This window comes from Homarus americanus, unplaced genomic scaffold (genome assembly GCF_018991925.1).
Source record: "Homarus americanus isolate GMGI-L3 unplaced genomic scaffold, GMGI_Hamer_2.0 scaffold16836, whole genome shotgun sequence".
NCBI classification, from domain to species: Eukaryota; Metazoa; Arthropoda; class Malacostraca; order Decapoda; family Nephropidae; genus Homarus; species Homarus americanus.
Genome location: NW_024720513.1, coordinates 10625 through 29653, shown reverse-complemented (window position 1 = coordinate 29653; position 19029 = coordinate 10625).

Below are 19029 nucleotides of genomic sequence, written 5' to 3'. Positions count from 1 at the left end.
AAATTTAAGCTCCTGAACGACTGTACCAACACCAAGGATGAGTTGCGTAACCTGGGTGACACCGATAGCGAGAGAAAAAGCGACGAGGACAAGGAACAAGAGATGGTGAATCAAGAAGTTCTCGTCAAACAGTTTTGGAAAAAATTTAAAGTCAAACAAGCTGTGGACTTCTTGGTGGAGGCATGGGATCAGCTGTCTATAGCTATGATTCGTCATTCATGGAGGCATGTGTTGCATGGTATACCAGGTGAGAGGCGGAGTCAACCTGTGACTGGTGAGGTTCAGTCTGTGACAGTGGCATTGGACCTTGCAAGAGAAGCTGCGCACAGTATTACAGCTGAAGGCTTCTCCAAGACCACCAACGAAGACATCCTGGAGGTGATCAGAGATCCTGAAATGACTGCCGATGAGATGTTGGAAGATGATCATGTCAGTGAAGAGGAAGGTGGTGCGTCAATCCCAGAAGAACACAAGTTAACGCATAGTAATATTAAGGGTGCCATCGAGTGTGCAGAGAAATTGAAGCTCTTCCTTTCCAACAACCATGACGATGACCGCTATGAAGTCTTCCATACCCGGCTGGTGCAGGCTATGGAGCCGTGCATCAAGGTGTATCAAGACAACATCAACACTAGCCGTCAAAAAAGCATTACCGAGTTCTTCGCCCGCAACCCACCACAGCCAGCCACAGCCAGTGATAGTGACAGTGAAGGTGACTTTGAGGGATTTGTCAGGGAGGCCCTGACGACTATGACGGATAGTGATGGTGATTCTCCTAGTGATGGTGATTCACCTGAGGGCCAGTAATCTGCCCTCTGCCTCGGAACCAGCCTCCATCCCCGTATACCGACCCATCTCTTCTACTAACGTAAGTGTTAAACCTAACCTTTAGTTTTCCTAACCTAACCTTTATTTTTCCTAACTTAACCTTTATTTTTCCTAACCTAACCTCTTCTATATTAATTGTGTGCATACCATCATAAAATTAAGATAATATTTTTATTACAACATAGTTTTGTGTCGTCAAAAAGTGGAGTTTGGGGGTCGGGCCAGTCTCTATTGGAATTAATCCCATATGTTCTGTTGTTCACTTTACGCGGATTTCACTTTCCGCGGTACCCTGTGGGTTCAATTGACCGCGTAAATTGGGGTACCACTGTATATATATAAATCTTGATAAAATCACACAGGAAAATGGAAACAACGGAGTACCTTAGCTTTCGTCTTTATTCAAGACATCTTCAGAGGCAACTGGATTACATGGACAGAGAGAGGCTTAAATATTCAGGGTGACCTAAAAACATGAGGTCAGGTCAAAATGATGATATCCACTAATCCCCACACCAACACACACGTAGAGGAGCTTAAGAGAAGGGTGGTGACGTGACTAGCCAAGTCAGGTCAGAAAAAAGGGATCCACAAAATAACTATCATACATCTAGATCAAAGGTTTTCAAAGCATTTTTAACCTTGGGCCACTGACAAATAAATTTATGTAACATATTATCAGTTTTGAACTGACCATCACTAAGGTTTATTGATTTTAATTCCTTAATCAAACTAGCTTCAACAAGAAGTCTTTCTGTGACACAAGATGATTTGAATACTTCTAAGCCTTTTTCCCAAGCAATGGAGTGATTATTATTCCTAACATGTTCGTTCATGTTAGGAATAATAATCACCCCATTGCTTGGAAAAAAGCTTAGAAGTATTATAGGCCGCGATATACGGTAATTGAAATAGAGACTGGGCCGACTCCCAAACTCCACTTTTTCCGACACAATACCTATGTTGTAGTAAAAATAATATCTTAATTTTATGAAATACAGTCGCCAGGTTAATGTCCATTCAAATAATGGACTCAACTCCCCCCCCCCTCTTCCCACGCTCACTGGCTCCTCCTTCTCTGAGAAATGTTTGGGTGAAAACACTGGATTTTAAGGTGTAGTAATTAATAATACCTCAGACTAAAGTTAGGATAATATAATTGACATTGCTGGATTCCTTGCAAGACCAGGAATATTTTGAATATACATGTCATATATTTTGCCCAAAAGATAACATATTTGCTCTGTGTAAACAAAATTCTTACATTAGATCAAAAATTTGTATGTCTAATGCAAAATCCATGATGTTTATATTCAAAATGATCATCATATTGTAAAAATTCCAGCAATGTAAATTATATTCTGGCCGGGTAATTTGTATGAATTTTATGAGCTAAAACAAATATCTTCAGTAAATAAAAAAATATACTTCACCCAGACACTATCTGTCAATCAAAATACCCCACCTCCAGCTCCCTCCCTCTTCTCACGCTTGCTGGGTCCCTCCCTACCAGAGAAATGTTTGGGTTAAACAGTATAATTACATTTTTAGAAATAAATAATACCTCAGACTATAGTTAGGATAATATAATTGACATTGCTGGATTCCTTGCAAGACCAGGAATATTTTGAATATATACGTCATATATTTTGCACAAAAGATAACATATTTGCTGTGCAAACAAAATTCTTACATTAAATCTAATATTGGTATGTCTAATGCAAAATCCATGATGTTTATATTCAAAATGATCATCATATTGTAAGAATTCCAGCAATGTAAATTATATTCTGGCCGGGTAATTTGTATGAATTTTATGAGCTAAAACAAATATCTTCGGTAAGTAAAAAATACTTCACCCAGACACTCTGTCAATGAAAATACCCAACCTCCGGCTCCCCCCCCCTCTTCCCACGCTCGCTGGGTCCCTCCCTCCCTCCCTACCAGAGAAATGTTTGGGTTAAAACAGTATATTTCCATTTTTAGTAATAAAGAATACCTCAGACTAAAGTTAGGATAATATAATTAACTTTGCTGGATTCCTTGCAAGACCAGGAATATTTTGAATATACACGTCATATATTTTACACGTTCGCTGGAAATATGTCGACGACTCCACCATTGGGATCAGCGTCAACACTTCTGCTCCCAACTATACCGCCCTTCAGGATTTATTGAACAGTCTCCAAAACTGGGCCACCAACAACCACGTCACCATCAACCATACCAAGACCATGGTTATGCACATTAACCTCTCCTCCGACGTTGTCCCACCCCCCTCCATTAATTTAGGTCCGAACACACTCCAGGTTGTAGATTCCACGAAGCTCCTCGGCGTCACCATAGACAACAAAATAAATTGGAAACCACACGTCAGTGAAGTTTTCAAATCCTCCAGTTTCCTTCTCCACCTCCTCCGCCGACTTAAGTCCCTCGGAGTTCCTGCACCCGAGCTCCTCAGTGTTTACTCAACATTCATACTTCCCAAGCTCACCTATGCCTCCCCTACCTGGTCTTCCTCCCTAAATGCCACACAATAAACACCTAGAAAAAGTGCAAAAGAGGGCATGCAAGATTATTCTCTCTCCTTCCTACTCCACATATCAAGAAAGCGCTCAACACACTAACCCTTTCGACTCTCACTGACCATCACCACGACCTCATCTGCAAATTTGGTAAGAAGCTTCTGCACCATCCTCGACACCGGCTCCTACTACCACCTGAGATCCCTAGCCCGAGAATTGCTGTTCGACACCACAACCGCATCCAGCCCATACGTGCACGAACTGATCGTTATAAGAACAGCCCAGTCCCAACCATTGTAAAAATTATCAATAACTTGTAATAAACCAGTGTATTCACTCCCAGTAAATACTACTTCTTGCGCTGTCACTATGTTGAAATGCCCTGTAGTTTGAGCTTTTCCCCATCAAGTTATTATATATCTTATTTATATCACTTATGTTATTTGTATATTATTTGTAATTCGAAACCCATTCCCCAACTATGTAACTGTATATCTTCAGCCTTCTGACTGCCAAGCTCTTTCAATAAACCGTTAATTATTATTATTATTATTATTATTATTATTATTATTATTATTATTATTTGCTTTGTGTAAACAAAATTCTTACATTAGATCTAAAATTTGTATGTCTAATGCAAAATCCATGATGTTTATATTCAAAATGATTATCATATTGTAAGAATTCCAGCAATGTAAATTATATTCTGGCCGGGTAATTTGTATGAATTTTATCAGCTAAATAAAAAAATTATACTTCACCCGCATATAAGAGTAGATGCACCGCGTAAAGAGGGAATTCCGGTTCTGGCGGTGTACTGCGTAAATGTAGAAACGCGTAAACGAGAACCACGTAAAGCGGGGTATTACTGTATATATATACAGTAGTACCCCGCTTTACGCGGTCAATTGAACCCACAGGATACCGCGTTAAGTGAAAACCGCGTTAAGTGAACAATAGAACATATGGGATTAATTCCAATAGAGACTGGCCCGACCCCCAAACTCTACTTTTTCCGACACAATACCTATGTTCTAGTAAAAATAACATCTTAATTTTATGATGGTACATGCACACAATTAATACTTAAGAGAAATAGAGAAATACAGTCGCCAAGTTAATGTCCATTCAAATAATGGACTCAACTCCCTCCCCCTCTTCTCACACTACACTGCTGGCTCTTCCCTCTCTGAGAAATTTTGGGGGGAAAACCACTAGATTTTAATAAATAATACCTCAAACTAAAGTTAGGATAATATAATTGACATTGCTGGATTCCTTGTAAGACCAGGAATATTTTGAATATAAATGTCATATATTTTGCACAAAAGATAACATATTTACTCAGAGTAAACATTATATCTAAAATTTGTATGTCTAATGCAAAATCTATGATGTTTATATTCAAAATGATCATCAAATTGTAAGAATTCCAGCAATGTAAATTATATTCTGGCCGGGTAATTTGTATGAATTTTATGAGCTAAAACAAATATCTTCAGTTAATAAAATAAAAAAAAATATTCTTCACACCGTGTCAGATGGTCGGTCGGTCCCTCCCTCCCCCTCACCCCCCACCAACCCTCCCTACCAGATGTGTGGGAAAACCAGAATATTTACCTTTTTAGTAATAAATAATACCTCAAACTAAAGTTAAGGATAATATAATTGACATTGCTGGATTCCTTGTAAGACCAGGAATATTTTGAATATAAATGTCATATATTTTGCACAAAAGATAACATATTTACTCAGAGTAAACATTATATCTAAAATTTGTATGTCTAATGCAAAATCTATGATGTTTATATTCAAATTGATCATCATATTGTAAGAATTCCAGCAATGTAAATTATATTCTGGCCGGGTAATTTGTATGAATTTTATGAGCTAAATAAAAAAATATATATTATACTTCACCGTGTATATGAGAAGATGAACCGCGTTAAGTGAAAGTTCGGTTCTGGCGAGGCACCGCGTATATGAGAAATCGCGTAAAATGAAACCGCGTAAAGCGGGGTAATACTGTATATATTTTTTTTTACGGGTATTAGCCCACCTGGGCACAGGTCACTAACCCACATTGGGGCCTAGGGGGCGAAAATGTAATGATAATAATAATAATAATAATAATAATAATAATAATAATAATAATAATAATAATAATAATAATAATAATAATAATAAAGAACCAAAAAGAAATACAGTCAACCCTCACATTACGCGGTTAATGTAACCCGGAGGGTACCGCGGAAAGTGAGGAACGCGTAAAGTGAACAACATAACATATGGGATTAATTGAAATGGAGTCCAGGCCGATCCCCAAACTCCACTTTTTGACGACACATAACTATGTTGCAGTAAAAATTTTATCTTAACTTTATGATGGTATGAAAAAACAAGTAATATAGAAGAGGTTAGGTTAGGAAAGATAAAGGTTAACATAGGAAAAATAAAGGTAAGGTTAGAAAACTAAAAATTATGTGGAACACTTACGGTAGTAGAAGAGATGGGTCGGCATACGGGGATGGAGTCTGGTTCCGAGGCAGAGGGCAGATTACTGGCCCTCAGGTGAATCACCATTACTAGGTGAATCATCATCACTGTCACTTACAGTTGTCAGGGCTTCCCTGACAAATCCCTCAAAGTCAACTTCACTGTCACTATCACTGGCTTGGGCTGGCTGTGGTGGGTTGCGGGTGAAGAAATCTGTTATGCTTTGCTGACGGCTGGCGTTGATGTTGTCGTGATACACCTTGATGTACGGCTCCATAGCCTGCACCAGCCGGTTATGGAAGACTTCATAGCGGTCATCGTCATTGTCGCGGGAAAGGAAGGACTTCATCTTCTCTGCACACTCCATGGCACCCTTAATATCACTATGACTTAAATTGTGTTCTTCGGAGACTGCCGCACCTTCTTCCTCCTCTTCACTGACGTGTTCTTCTTCCAACATCTCGTCGGCAGTCACTTCAGGATTTCTGATCACCTCCAGGATGTCGTCGTTGGTGGTCTCGGAGAAGCCTGGAACTGTAACAGTCTGCGCAGCTTCTCTGGCAAGGTCCACTGCTACTGCAACATTCTGAACCTCACCAGTCACAGATTGACTCCTCCTCTCACCTGGTATTCCATGCAACACATGTCTCCATGCGTGACGAATTGTAGCAATAGACAGCTGATCCCATGACTCCACCAAGATGTCCACAGCTTTCTTAATGTTAAATACTCTCCAGAATTGTTTGAAGAGTATTTTTTGCTGTTCTAACTGTTGTTCCTCATCTTCGTCGCTCTTGCTATCGGTGGTGGTGTCACTCAGGTTACGCAACTCTTCCCTGGTGTTGGTGTAGTCGTTCAGGAGCTGGAATTTTTTTGTTGAGAATGCAGCTTTCACATTGCAAATCAACTCCTGGTCCATGGGCTGTAATAAAGACGTAGTGTTGGGAGGAAGGAAGACCACTTTTACGTTGGGGTGACGATCTAACAGTAGGGGCGAGTGTCCTGGTGCGTTGTCCAGCAGCAACAAAATATTAAATGGGACATTCTGTCGCTCACAGAATTTCTTTACATCGGGAACAAAACAGTCATCAAACCAGGAGAGGGACAGTGTAGAGAACATCCATGCCTTACGTGCTGTCAGCCAGTGGACATTTAGCTTGGTCATGTCCATGCTCTTGTAGGCGTGCGGCTTGCGGGCTGTGTGGATCACCGATAACTTGAGCTTACAGGTACCGGAGGCATTGGTGGTAAACAGGACGGTGATGCGTTCCTTCTGCATTTTCCGGCCCCGAATCCTGCTGGCATTCTTCACAACGAAGGACTTGGAAGGTAGTTTTTTCCAGAAAAGACCAGATTCGTCCATGTTAAACACCTGGTCGTCACTGTACTGTCCTTCCTCCATAATCTCACGTAAAAACGGAGGAAATTCCCGAGCCGCAGCACGATCAGCACTCGCTTCTTCACCACCAATGTTTATATTGGTGATCTTGTTCCGGATCTTAAACCTCTGTAACCACCCAGAGGAAGCATTAAAGGGTTTGGGCTCTGAAGTTCCCATCTTTCGTGCCACTGCCATGTACAGTTCACGTGCGTAGTCCTTAACAGAGCGCGTGTCGACCGCCATGTTCCGTCGCGCCTGACGCACCAAGTACCTCACAAGTAATTTTTCTGTCTTGAGAAGCACCTGGTTGTGAAAATACTTGATCATAGAAGCACCTGTAGACTTTGTGATCTTCATGTGCTCCTTTATCTTGGCTGAATCCTTCTTTATAGTCCGGATCGTAGATTCGTTCACGCCATGCTGGCGCGCCAAATCAACCTGCCTTGTTCCTTTCTCCAACTCTTGGATGATGCTATACTTCACCTCGTAGCTTAAGGAACGTCGTGTCTTCTTTGGTTTAGTGCCGCTGGGTCCAGGTAAGGAAAGGTTTCTCTCTGGGGGTGGTGGTCCGGCGGAAGCCATTTTACGGAACAATGGATGCGCGTTTACACGGAGTGGCCTGGAGGGATGAAACTGCCGCGGCTAGGTCAAGCGTCGTCTCTCCTCCCTCCCTCCCTCCCCCGGGTGGACACGTCATAATACTTTAAGCCAATTACAGCTAGCAGCAGAGGGGGGTAGGGATGCATGGCCAATCACAGGTCTGATACGTCATATGACGTCAGTGATAACGCAACAAAGACACACACTGCGCAACCTTACCGCGCCGCTTGCCCAAGCGGAGGGAGGAGGAGGGAGGAGGAGGGAGAGGCAGGCAGGCGGGCGGGTGGGTGGCGCGTGGGGCAAATCTAAAAATAGCGTCGCGCCGGACACTCTCCGCGTAATGGGGTTCACGACCGCGTAATGTGAGCACGTGAGGTTCTGGCAAGGCACCGCGTTAACGGTGAACCGCGGAATGCGGGACCGCGTAATGTGAGGGTTGACTGTACAAAAATTTAAAAAAAATCAAGTGTTAGTGTTCTCAATGGTAAAACAAAATAGACATAACATGTGCAGCAAAGTGGAACTTTATTCCACAACTAACAGAAAACATAATAGAATATATTCACATAAATTCCACATTAATTAATTAGTAATACATACTAATCAATTAATTCCTAATAATGAAAAGTTAAATACTAACTACTGTATAATCAAATATGAATTAGAAGTAAATACGGGGTAACCTAGTTTATATCTAACAGAAAGACAGATGAGCAACCTGGGAGTTGGTCACAATTTTCGTGATGCCATATGGCAGCAAGGTCTACCATTAAACAACACATTATGCTTCCAATATCTTCCCAGGCGGTAGTACCTCCCTGTTTGGTAGCTGCCTTCTACCGACATCAGTGAAACCGTTGCTTGATATACAGCCCTTTTGGCACAAGTACACACACCTCTTTGAATATCATCACTTAGAACTGCTTATCAGTCGTTATTTTCATCAATTTAAAAAAGAAATCTGTATAAGGCGAAATCTTTAATACAGCACTCATTTTATACATCTGGTCACCTCCGCATCTAGCGGGCTGTAGTGTTTACATTCTTTCTCTTGTTTTTGTCGGTATGACAACGACGGGAAATATTTTCCAACAGTACAGTGGGGTATGCTATAACTAATCTAATTGGTTCTAGAACCTCGTTCGTTACAGCATTCGTTTGTTGTAGGATTAATCCGTTCCAGGCCCCCAAATACAACCACTTAAAGAATTATGGAGAAGAGGTGGAAGGAGAGGAGTCATCCTTCCTAGCCCTCTTTGGTGACTGTCTTACAGGCACTTTGTCTGTAGGGTCTTTTGCTACTTTTTTAAAGAAGGAATCCAGGGTTGGCTGCTTCAACCTTGATTTCTGGACCTTCCAAAAGTAGTTCATAACATTGTCATTAAACACACTGATGGCCTTTTCCACAGAACCAACATCAGGATGATAATCCTCAGCAAGCTTAGACAGTTTGCTCCAGCAAAAGAACGCATCCTTGAGATCTTTGGCTGGAATGATGCGGCTTTCCTCCTTGTCCTCATCCTCCCGACTCCTCAGAAGTTAAGCTCCGCTTCAGTGTTTCGTTTTTTTCTTTGTGAAACTCAAGCAGCTCCTCAGTGGACAGCTCCTTACTGTGCTCTTTCACCAACTCCTCAACATCATCATCATCCACTTCCAGGCCCATGGAATTGCCCAGAGGCACAATTTCATGTACAACAGCCTCTTCTTCTAACTCTTAGAAGCCTTCAAAGTCTCTTTGAAGTGCACATTCAGGCCACAATGGCCTCCAACCAGCACAAAGACACCTCATAGTAACCTCTTTCCAGGCTGACGTAATTAAAAACACAGCGTCTGCTATATTGAAGTGACTTTTCCAAAATTCCTTCAAACTAACATCACTTGAAGAAGTGGATGCAAAACATTTTCTAAACAGTGCCTTTGTGTACAGCTTCTTAAAATTAGAAATTACCTGTTAATCCATGGGCTGGATGAGAGGTGTTGTATTGGGTGGCAAGAAGTGCACAGTGATGAAGCTGAACTCCTCTGGCAATTCAACCATCAAATTAGGAGGGTGGGCTGGTGCATTGTCCATCACCAACAAAGCTTTCAGTGGAAGATTATTCTCCCCGAGGTATTCCCGAACACTGGGTCCCAACACCTCAATCACCCACTTAGAGAATAAACTCCTGGTCACCAAAGCCTTTGGGTTTGACCGCCACATAACACCAAGGCGGGTCTTCCTAATGTTTTTGAAAGCTCTGGGGTTTTCTGCATGGTACACAAGGAGTGGCTTTACTTGTATTTTGCAGTCACCAGAAGCATTAGCACAAAGAAGGAGGATAAGCCTGTCTTTCATTGGCTTATGGCCAGGGACAGAAGTTTCCTCCCTGGTAATGTATGTACGGCAAGGCATTTTTTCCCCAAAAAGTCCAGTTTCATCACAGTTGAATACCTGCTGAGAAACAAAGCCTCCCTCTTTAATCACATTCAAAAAAATGTCATGGTGTTCCTTAGCTGCTTCCTTATCTGCACTAGCAGCATCACCATGTCTCACAACACTATGTAATTTATTTCTCCTTCTGAAACCAGTAAACCACCCCTTGGTACCCCAAAACACTGGCACACCACTATCACTTCCACTGGGAGTCTTGGCTTTAAGGTCCTCAAACAATTGTCTGGCCTTCTCACAAATTATAGCTTCACTAATGCTATCACCTGCCATTTCTTTCTCCTTTATCCACACTAAGAGTAAATTTCCCGTCTCCTCAATCATATTACACCTTGCTTTGCTAAGTCTAGAGATTCCCTTAGCCACTTGCACAGTTTTCAACTCCTCTTTATTCTTCAAAATCGTACATATAGTCGATTTAGCCATCCCATACTCATCACTAAGTTTCGCAATGCTTGTTCCATTCTCAAGTTTTTTATGATTTCTTTCTTAGTTTCAAGAGTTATGAGCTTTCTCACTCGCTTTGGACGATTCATTGTTACAATTGTACACTTGTATAACAAAATATTTATACAAATAACTCTATTTCCACATCAAAAGACGAAATTTCAACAATAACAACGGTGCACTGGCTACACAATGAGACAAAGATGGCGCCTGGCGCTCTTGTTGTGGGTCGCGGTACAACAATATTCATGCGCCAGACGAAATAGTCCCGTATTCATCCGCGTTCGTTGTAGGAGTTGCGTTCCTTATAGCATTCTCAATTTTATAGGTAAAACCGTTCGTTATAGGAATATTCGTAGTAGGATCCGTTCGTTATAGCATACCCCACTGTAGAAGGTAAGCAAATGTAAACAAGTATATCAACGTCTAAATAAAAAAAATCTTTATTTAAAAACAAAAAAAAGTAAAAATACAACAACGTAAAAATCAGTTGAATTAAAATTTTTGGTAAGCAAACAATAAAAAAAAAAATGTAAATATATAAATATCATATCCAGTAAAACAGTCAAAAGCATTTTATTCATCTTCAAATCCTGGTTTATTAGGATGTTGCTTTATTACAGGTAGTAATTCGCCTAAAAAAGTACTGTAGGGTAAATAAGGCAAAATTTAGCCAAACATCGAAAGTACCAGACTCAAATAAATTTTCTCCCTAGGAAGTTGTATTTAAATTTGGAAGTTTTGAATTTTGCGAGGTTTTTAAAGTCTACAGTAGGTTCTCAAATTTCTCGAGTTTTTAATTCAACGTTTTATATTTGGACACAAAAAAAAATACACAATTTCAAATTTCGACGGTGGAAACTCGAATTTTGATGGGTTTGAGAAGCCCGCCAACATTCAGACGTGCACAATACAGCGTAATTTCTCTTATGTACAAAAGATTCATTATTGTTTAGTACTTAATTTCTTTTTGATTGAATTAATGTTTATGTGCGCAAAATGAACAATACAATTCATTAATAATACGTAGAATATTAAAACACACGAGGAGACGAGACGGTATTGTTTTCGTTGTTTACAAAACCAGTGACTGATTGGTTCTACATATAAAACTGAAGAAAATAAGACCATGGTTGTAGCTGTAGTAAAATTAATGTAAAAAAATTAATATGGTTGTTTTAAGTGATGTTATTTAATGTTAATATATGGAACAATGGAAGTAGCTAACCATTAATGGTAAAGAAAAAAGTGAGATCATGTATGTAAGTGCGCACATGTGAAAACATATCGTCATTACTCTTCACAAGAATATGAAAGCAACACTTAATACTGTTCATATATGTTTTAATTAATGTTTCTGAATTTAAAACAAAAATTCTACTCACCAGTGGTAGTAAAGTTGAAAACATAAGGACAGCCAATGTTGTTGTGTGTGTTTTTACTCGGATGACGAAGTTGCCAAGTCATCAGGTTCAACTCTAGCTGAAGCTGTAGAACATAAAAACTTTTTCTGTGTTGTTTTTAGTTTTTATTTAACTTTATCTGTTATTTTCGTTGGTTTATTAGCATGTTGTTTTATTACAGGTAGTATTGTAATTCGCCCCAAAAAGTAGGGTAAATAAGGCAAAATTTAGCCAAACATCGAGAGTACCAGACTCAAATTAATTTTCTCCATAGGAAGTTATATTTAAATTTGGAAGATTTTTAATTTTGCGAAGTTTTTACAGTCTAAATGGGTGTCCAAATATGAGAGCCTACTGTAAATAGGTGTCCAAATATGCGAGCATACGTATGAAGAAACAAACATTCCTGCGCTTTGTGACCAGCAAACAACCTTTAGCAATTCCTCAATAGATGGCGCTGTCGCACCACCGCTATTAGTAAACAAACCGCACAGCAGCAAGGGTTTATTTTTATTTTTTTCGCAATTATCAACAATATTAGTTAAATCAATAGTTTTATAGTAGTACAGTCGGCCCTTCACATACGCGGGGTTAGCATTCACGGATTCGCAAATACGCGGATTGCCCCGCCGGAGGAATATTCTGTACTTTGAAATACATTCAAATCGCGCGCCATTCAACTCGCGCGCCGCACCGAACACGGGACACCGCCCGCTCCCGCAACCTCACACACACACGCATAGCTCTCCCTCACTCAGTCAGTCTCGCTGTAACCACACTTGTGTTGACATCAGCATTGTAGTTGCAAAAATATTACATTTCCGTGAATGTATTATATCAAGCACAGTATGAATAGAATATCACTAATATAAGAGTATTTTAACCGAAAACTACTAAAAAAACGAGTAACATCTCTTGAACATCGGAAGGCTAGGTAAAGTCTTTTGTTTTCATGTAGTTTATCCTAATTTACATTGAAATGCATTACGTTTCAGCAAAACTACTATTTATTTCTGAGAATATGGAAATGTAATATTTTGCTGAAATGACGTACGTATTACAGTGGAAAGTGACGAAAACAATGACTTTCGCTTTCTTTCGTTCAAAAGATGTTACCGTAATCGCTTTTCGAATGGTTTTCAGTTAAAAAACTGTTGTATTACAATAATATTCTATTCTAATTCACTTGTGATGCAACAGTTCATTTAACTGAAAACCATTCGAAAAGCGATTATGGTAACATCTTTTGAACGAAAGAAAGCGAAAGTAATTGTTTTCGTCACTTTCCACTGTAATACGTATGTCATTTCAGCAAAAATATTACATTTCCGTGAATGTAGTATATCAAGCACAGTATGAATATAATATCATTGTAATATAACAGTATTTTAACTGAAAACTATTAAAAAAACGAGTAACATCTCTTGAACATTGGAAGGTTAGGTAAAGTCTTTTGTTTTCGTCATGTATTTTATCCTATTTTACATTGAAATACATCACGTTTCAGCAAAACTACTATTTGTTTCTGAGAATATATTCATTCAGGCACAGTTTAGGTAAAATATACGTGTGCTGTAACATTTTTTTAATTGAAAACGATTCGAAAAACACGTACCCTCTAGCCCTGTTCAAGGAGAAGACTAGGAGGAGCTGTTTGGTGCTTAAGACGATGACAAGGAAAATGATTTTGATTGATTTTAATGAAAATATTCAGAAAGACCCTGGCACTGTCAAGGAAAGTGGCTGCTGAAGGCTTCCGGGACATGGCAGAGGACGAGATTAGGGAGCTAATTGAAGAGCACGACACTGAGCTGACCAAGGAGGATCTACAGGAGTTAGTAGACTCAGGCAAGGAAGAGGAAGCGAAAGGGAAAGATGGATGAGGAAGAGCACCAAGAAATAACGTTGGAGAAGTTGGAGGAGATGACCAGGAATATTGAGGCACTGAAAAACCTGGCTTATAGCATGGACCCCTCCATGGTGCGTGCCCTGAAATTCATGCGAGGGATGGATGACGTTTTCGCTCCATACAAAAACATCATGGAAGAAATGAAAGAAAGAGATGACAACTCCCCATCACCATGTTCTTTGATCACCGAAGGAGAGATTTAATACCATGAGCCCGATGACCCCCGCCCTGTCACCGAGGATAGGTACAGTACAGTAAAGTGAAATTCTTATCTCTTTTTTTAATAGCTTTTCTTGCCATGTTTATTGTTTGTAAAAATGCACAGCACAGTACAGTTCAGTACAAGTACTGTACATAGGAAGTGGAGGTGCAGTTATTCACAAAACATTTGTGTTTGTTGTCAGCAGTAGTGACGGTGCGGAGGGAGTGAGTTGGGAGGAGTGGTGAGGTGACCTTGGACGCAGGGGCAGGGACAAGTGGAGATGCCAGCCAGTACATTACGGGTGTATTAATTGTTTTTATAGCTATTTTTGCATTTTAATATTAAATACTGTACATTACGTTTCAACAAAACTACCATTTATTTCTGAGAACATAGAAATGTAATATTTTTGCTGAAATGATGTACCTATTACAGTGGAAAGTGGGATAAAATTGTGACGCAAGCAATGACTCTCTCTCTTTCTTTCGTTCAAAAGGTGTTGCCGTAATCGCTTTTCGAATGGTTTTCAGTTGTGGGATTATAAGGCTAATGATAGGATAGAATATTATTGTAATACAGTACGAGTACAGTACAATAGTTTTTTAACTGAAAACCATTCGAAAAGCGATTACGGTAAAATCTTTTGAACAACGAAAGAAAGCGAGTCATTGTTTTCATAATTTTATCCCACTTTCCACTGTACAGTAATATGTACGTCATTTCAGCCAAAATATTACATTTCCATATTTATTTCTGAGAATATATTCATTCAGTCACAGTTAAGGTAAAATATACTTGTGATGTAACATTTTAATGAAAATACGGTATCGTAGTTTTCTTTTGTATCAAATTTAATTAACAAAGATTGATGTTTCAAATGTAATGAACAAAAATTTATGTACAGTATCTATAAATAAACTTTAACAAATGAATACTTTGTTTTACATGGTCCTGTGTATACCATACCATGGATTTGGCTACTTTGGGCTAGCTATGATGACGCAAGAGACTGCCCTGGCAACTGTACCGGCACTTACAGCTGGTGGTGCGTTGGTGCGTCATTTCCATTGTTTACTGGTAGTTACTGGTAAATATTTTTCAACCTAACAAAACTATTACCCGTTTAGAGGTCGACCCCCAATTTTTTGCAAAATAATTTGGTCTTAAAAACTCGAACTACACACAGGTATATACGGTAAATAAGGACATGGGGGGCCAGGGTTTTTTAGGGGGGGGCGCAAAAGTACACGGATTTTTAACATTCACGGGTGTCTGCTACCTAACCCCTGCGTATGTTAAGGGCCGACTGTACTGTATAGAGAACACTTGTAATTGTTAAGTGCTGTAATGAGGTAACTGTCTTTGTAAGGACTGATTTCAGTTGATCCTAAGAAAACCTCCGCTAATCAACTAGCGTCCTGGAAGACGCATGGTAATTTTCAAGGTATATTTTTTTTCATAAAAAGTGCGTCTTTCAAGCCAAAAAAATACGGTATACAGTGTCATAATGACCACATTGTAAACTGATTTGCTTTCAAGTGGTTTTACTGTACATGTTGGAATGCATATACCCCAAATTACATTCATTCTTACGGGGAAAAAAAAAAGTTTCACTATAAAGTTGCATTTCTCTGGAACACATATCCAACGTATAATGAAGATCCCTGTACACATAGACTTTGTATAAAACAGTGGATGATGCAGACAACATATATGTACAACATGTGACATGAAAATTTCTTCCTATATTTGTTAGCGACATGTATCAGTTCAACATATAGCAATGACCCTATGTACCAGGTATGGCAATTCTCAATCATGTTATAGAGTGCAATTCTCAGCCACGTTGAGTGAAATAAGACAATCCTTAGCTATGTAAAGTAAAATATGCCTATTTCCAGCCATGATCAGTGATATATGCCAATCCTTAGCCAATTTGAGTGAAATACTACAATTCACGGCCATATTAAGTGAAATAAATAATTCTCAGCCATGCTAAGTGAAAAAAATCTGCCATGTTAAGTGAAATAAAACAATTCCCAGTCAAGTTAAGTGACAAATAAATTCCCAGCCATGTTAAGTGAAATATGACAGATTCCAGTCATGGTGACTTGTTCTTTCTGTGAAGAAACTTTTTCCTTTAGACAGGCCTTGTGTCAACACTCAGGAAGGTGGATCAAACACAAGGTTTGTTCTGCCTGTGTCTATGTGCTGAACTAATGTCAACAAATCATTCACACTATTTTGATAATGATATAGATGCATCTAACAAAGAGTTATCTTGCAGGTTATGCTTGAAATCGTATAAGCCATTAAAAAACTTCAATAAGTCTTAGTTTAAATGCCAGGTGAGCATGTAAACACAAAACATATTTTGCAAACATATTTATTAACATTCTTAAGTAAAATCCTATGGTTACAATTGTAAATGTCGTCTTATGTTTATCTTCATTATAAAAGTCCTACGAGTCTTTGACATATATACAGTACAGGTAAACCTCTACTTATGATGGGGTTATGTTTCTGAAAACCCCATTTCACATCAAAATATCATAAATCAGGTTCATTAAAACATGGTGATCAATGGGATACGTTCCTTGTCAGTTGGACACCCATATGTATCACCAAAAGAAGAAAAATAAAAAATAAAATCCTAGAATACTATTAGCACTACAAAACAATTAAACAACACTCACCACATCATTAAGAACAAGGTAGAATGGAGACATCAACCTGAGTCCTACACAAACTTTTGGAAGTCTGAAGAGTGGGGACTGGAGGTGTAGCCTTGTCATGGCCTTACAGACAGTGAGCAATGTGTTGCCAGACATTTTCAAAGTTACACTACTCACTTCACAGTCACAAAACCACGATAATTATGATGGGGACTCAATTCCATTATAAAAAATTTTTTACTGACCTGACTTGATCAATGTCAGATAGAGGTGGGGTGGGGAATTAGTGATTTCATGCTACCGTATATCTCTGCCTATAAGACGGAATTTGAACCTTGAAAAAAATTAGCCCAAAATTAGGGGGTCGTCTGAAGCACCGAGTATAAAATTCTTACCTCTTAAATATTGTGGTTTCGCGTGTCAAGAGTAGTGATGGAAAACATCGTAAACCACTCACAAGGTCCTACCACTAATTACTTTATACTGAAACTTACGTTTGGGAAGCTGGATTAAAAATAAGATTACTGGTATATTAAAATAATAAAAATGTATTATAAACCTGTCTAACATACCGTAAAATAACAACTTACCCCGGTAATAAACACAGCTGCTATCATCACCCCAGTGACGAGACAAGAAAGGGAAAGTGACCGTGACTGTGACCGCTGTGGCTATTTTTAGCCGTCCTTGTGTTCGGAGGTGGTCAGTAATGCATATTGGTATATTCACTGATTATAATACTTATCTCCTATAAATAATTCATTTAAAATTTATTTTTTTACAAAGAATATTCAGTAAATGACTGCGTTAATTCTTGAAACTACCGACAGTGGTAAATTTAGGATGAGAATAATGAACACGAATTCAGGTCATCGGATTCGGAGTTTGGTCCTTAATGATCACCATAAATGTCAGGTCAACTTCACCTACCAGATATAATGGTAGCCTCCCTTTTTCACGAAACAAGTTTATAAATTAAAGAAAATACCGTATATACTCGTCTATAACCCCCCTTCGTATATAGGTCGACCCCGATTTTTTGACCAAGAAATCGTTAATTTATGATATTCCTCGTTTATAGGTCGACCCAAGTTTTTGATGGTAAAGGAACAACAAAACCTTCAGAAAAACACTACATCCTATAAACTTGTTTACCATTTATTATTACGACACTTTACACTGAAACGCGGGTAGTTTCAACAAAAATATTGTATATTTCCATTCAAGTATTTATTCAAGTCAATTAGGAGGGAATATTATTGTAATACAATAGTTTTTTAACTGAAAACCATTCGAAAAGCGATTACGGTAACATATCTTGAACGAAAGAAAGCAAAAGTCATTGTTTTCGTCACAATTTTATCCCACTTTCCACTGTAATACGTACGTCATTTCAGCAAAAAATATTACATTTCCGTGAATGTATTATATCAACCAAAGTATAAATAGAATATCACTAATATAACAGTATTTTAACTGAAAACTATTAAAAAAACGAGTAACATATCTTGAACATCGGAAGGTTTGGTAAAGTCTTTTGTTTTCATCATGTAGTTTATCCTAATTTACATTGAAATACATTACGTTTCGGCAAAACTACTATTTATTTCTGATAATATGGAAATGTAATATTTTTGCTGAAATGACATACGTATTATAGTGGAAAGTGGGATAAAATCGTGACAAAAACAATGTCTTTCGCTTTCTTTCGTTGAAAAGATGTTACCGTAATCGCTTTTCGAATGGTTTTCAGTTAAAAACTGTTGTATTACAATAATATTCTATCCTAATTCACTTGTGATGTAACGGTTTTTAACTGAAAACGATTCGAAAAACACGTGTACCATCTAGCTGATACGGCAGAGCCCTGGTCGCGGAGGCAGTGTGTTTGCATCGGCCCTTCTTAAGCAGCTTTTAATTTTAGCGTACGTTGTAATTGTGTTTACCGGTATATTCTTATACGGTTATTTGCGTGACTCTCCCGCCAAAAAAGACCAAACAGCTGGTACTCTCTCCCTCAGCCCTACCAAAAATAGCCCAACGACATCTTTCTTGTTTATTCTCTTCCAATTTCTCACTTTAACTGGTATTTTTTACTTCATATTGCCTACATCAGATAAACTACAGTAATTGAG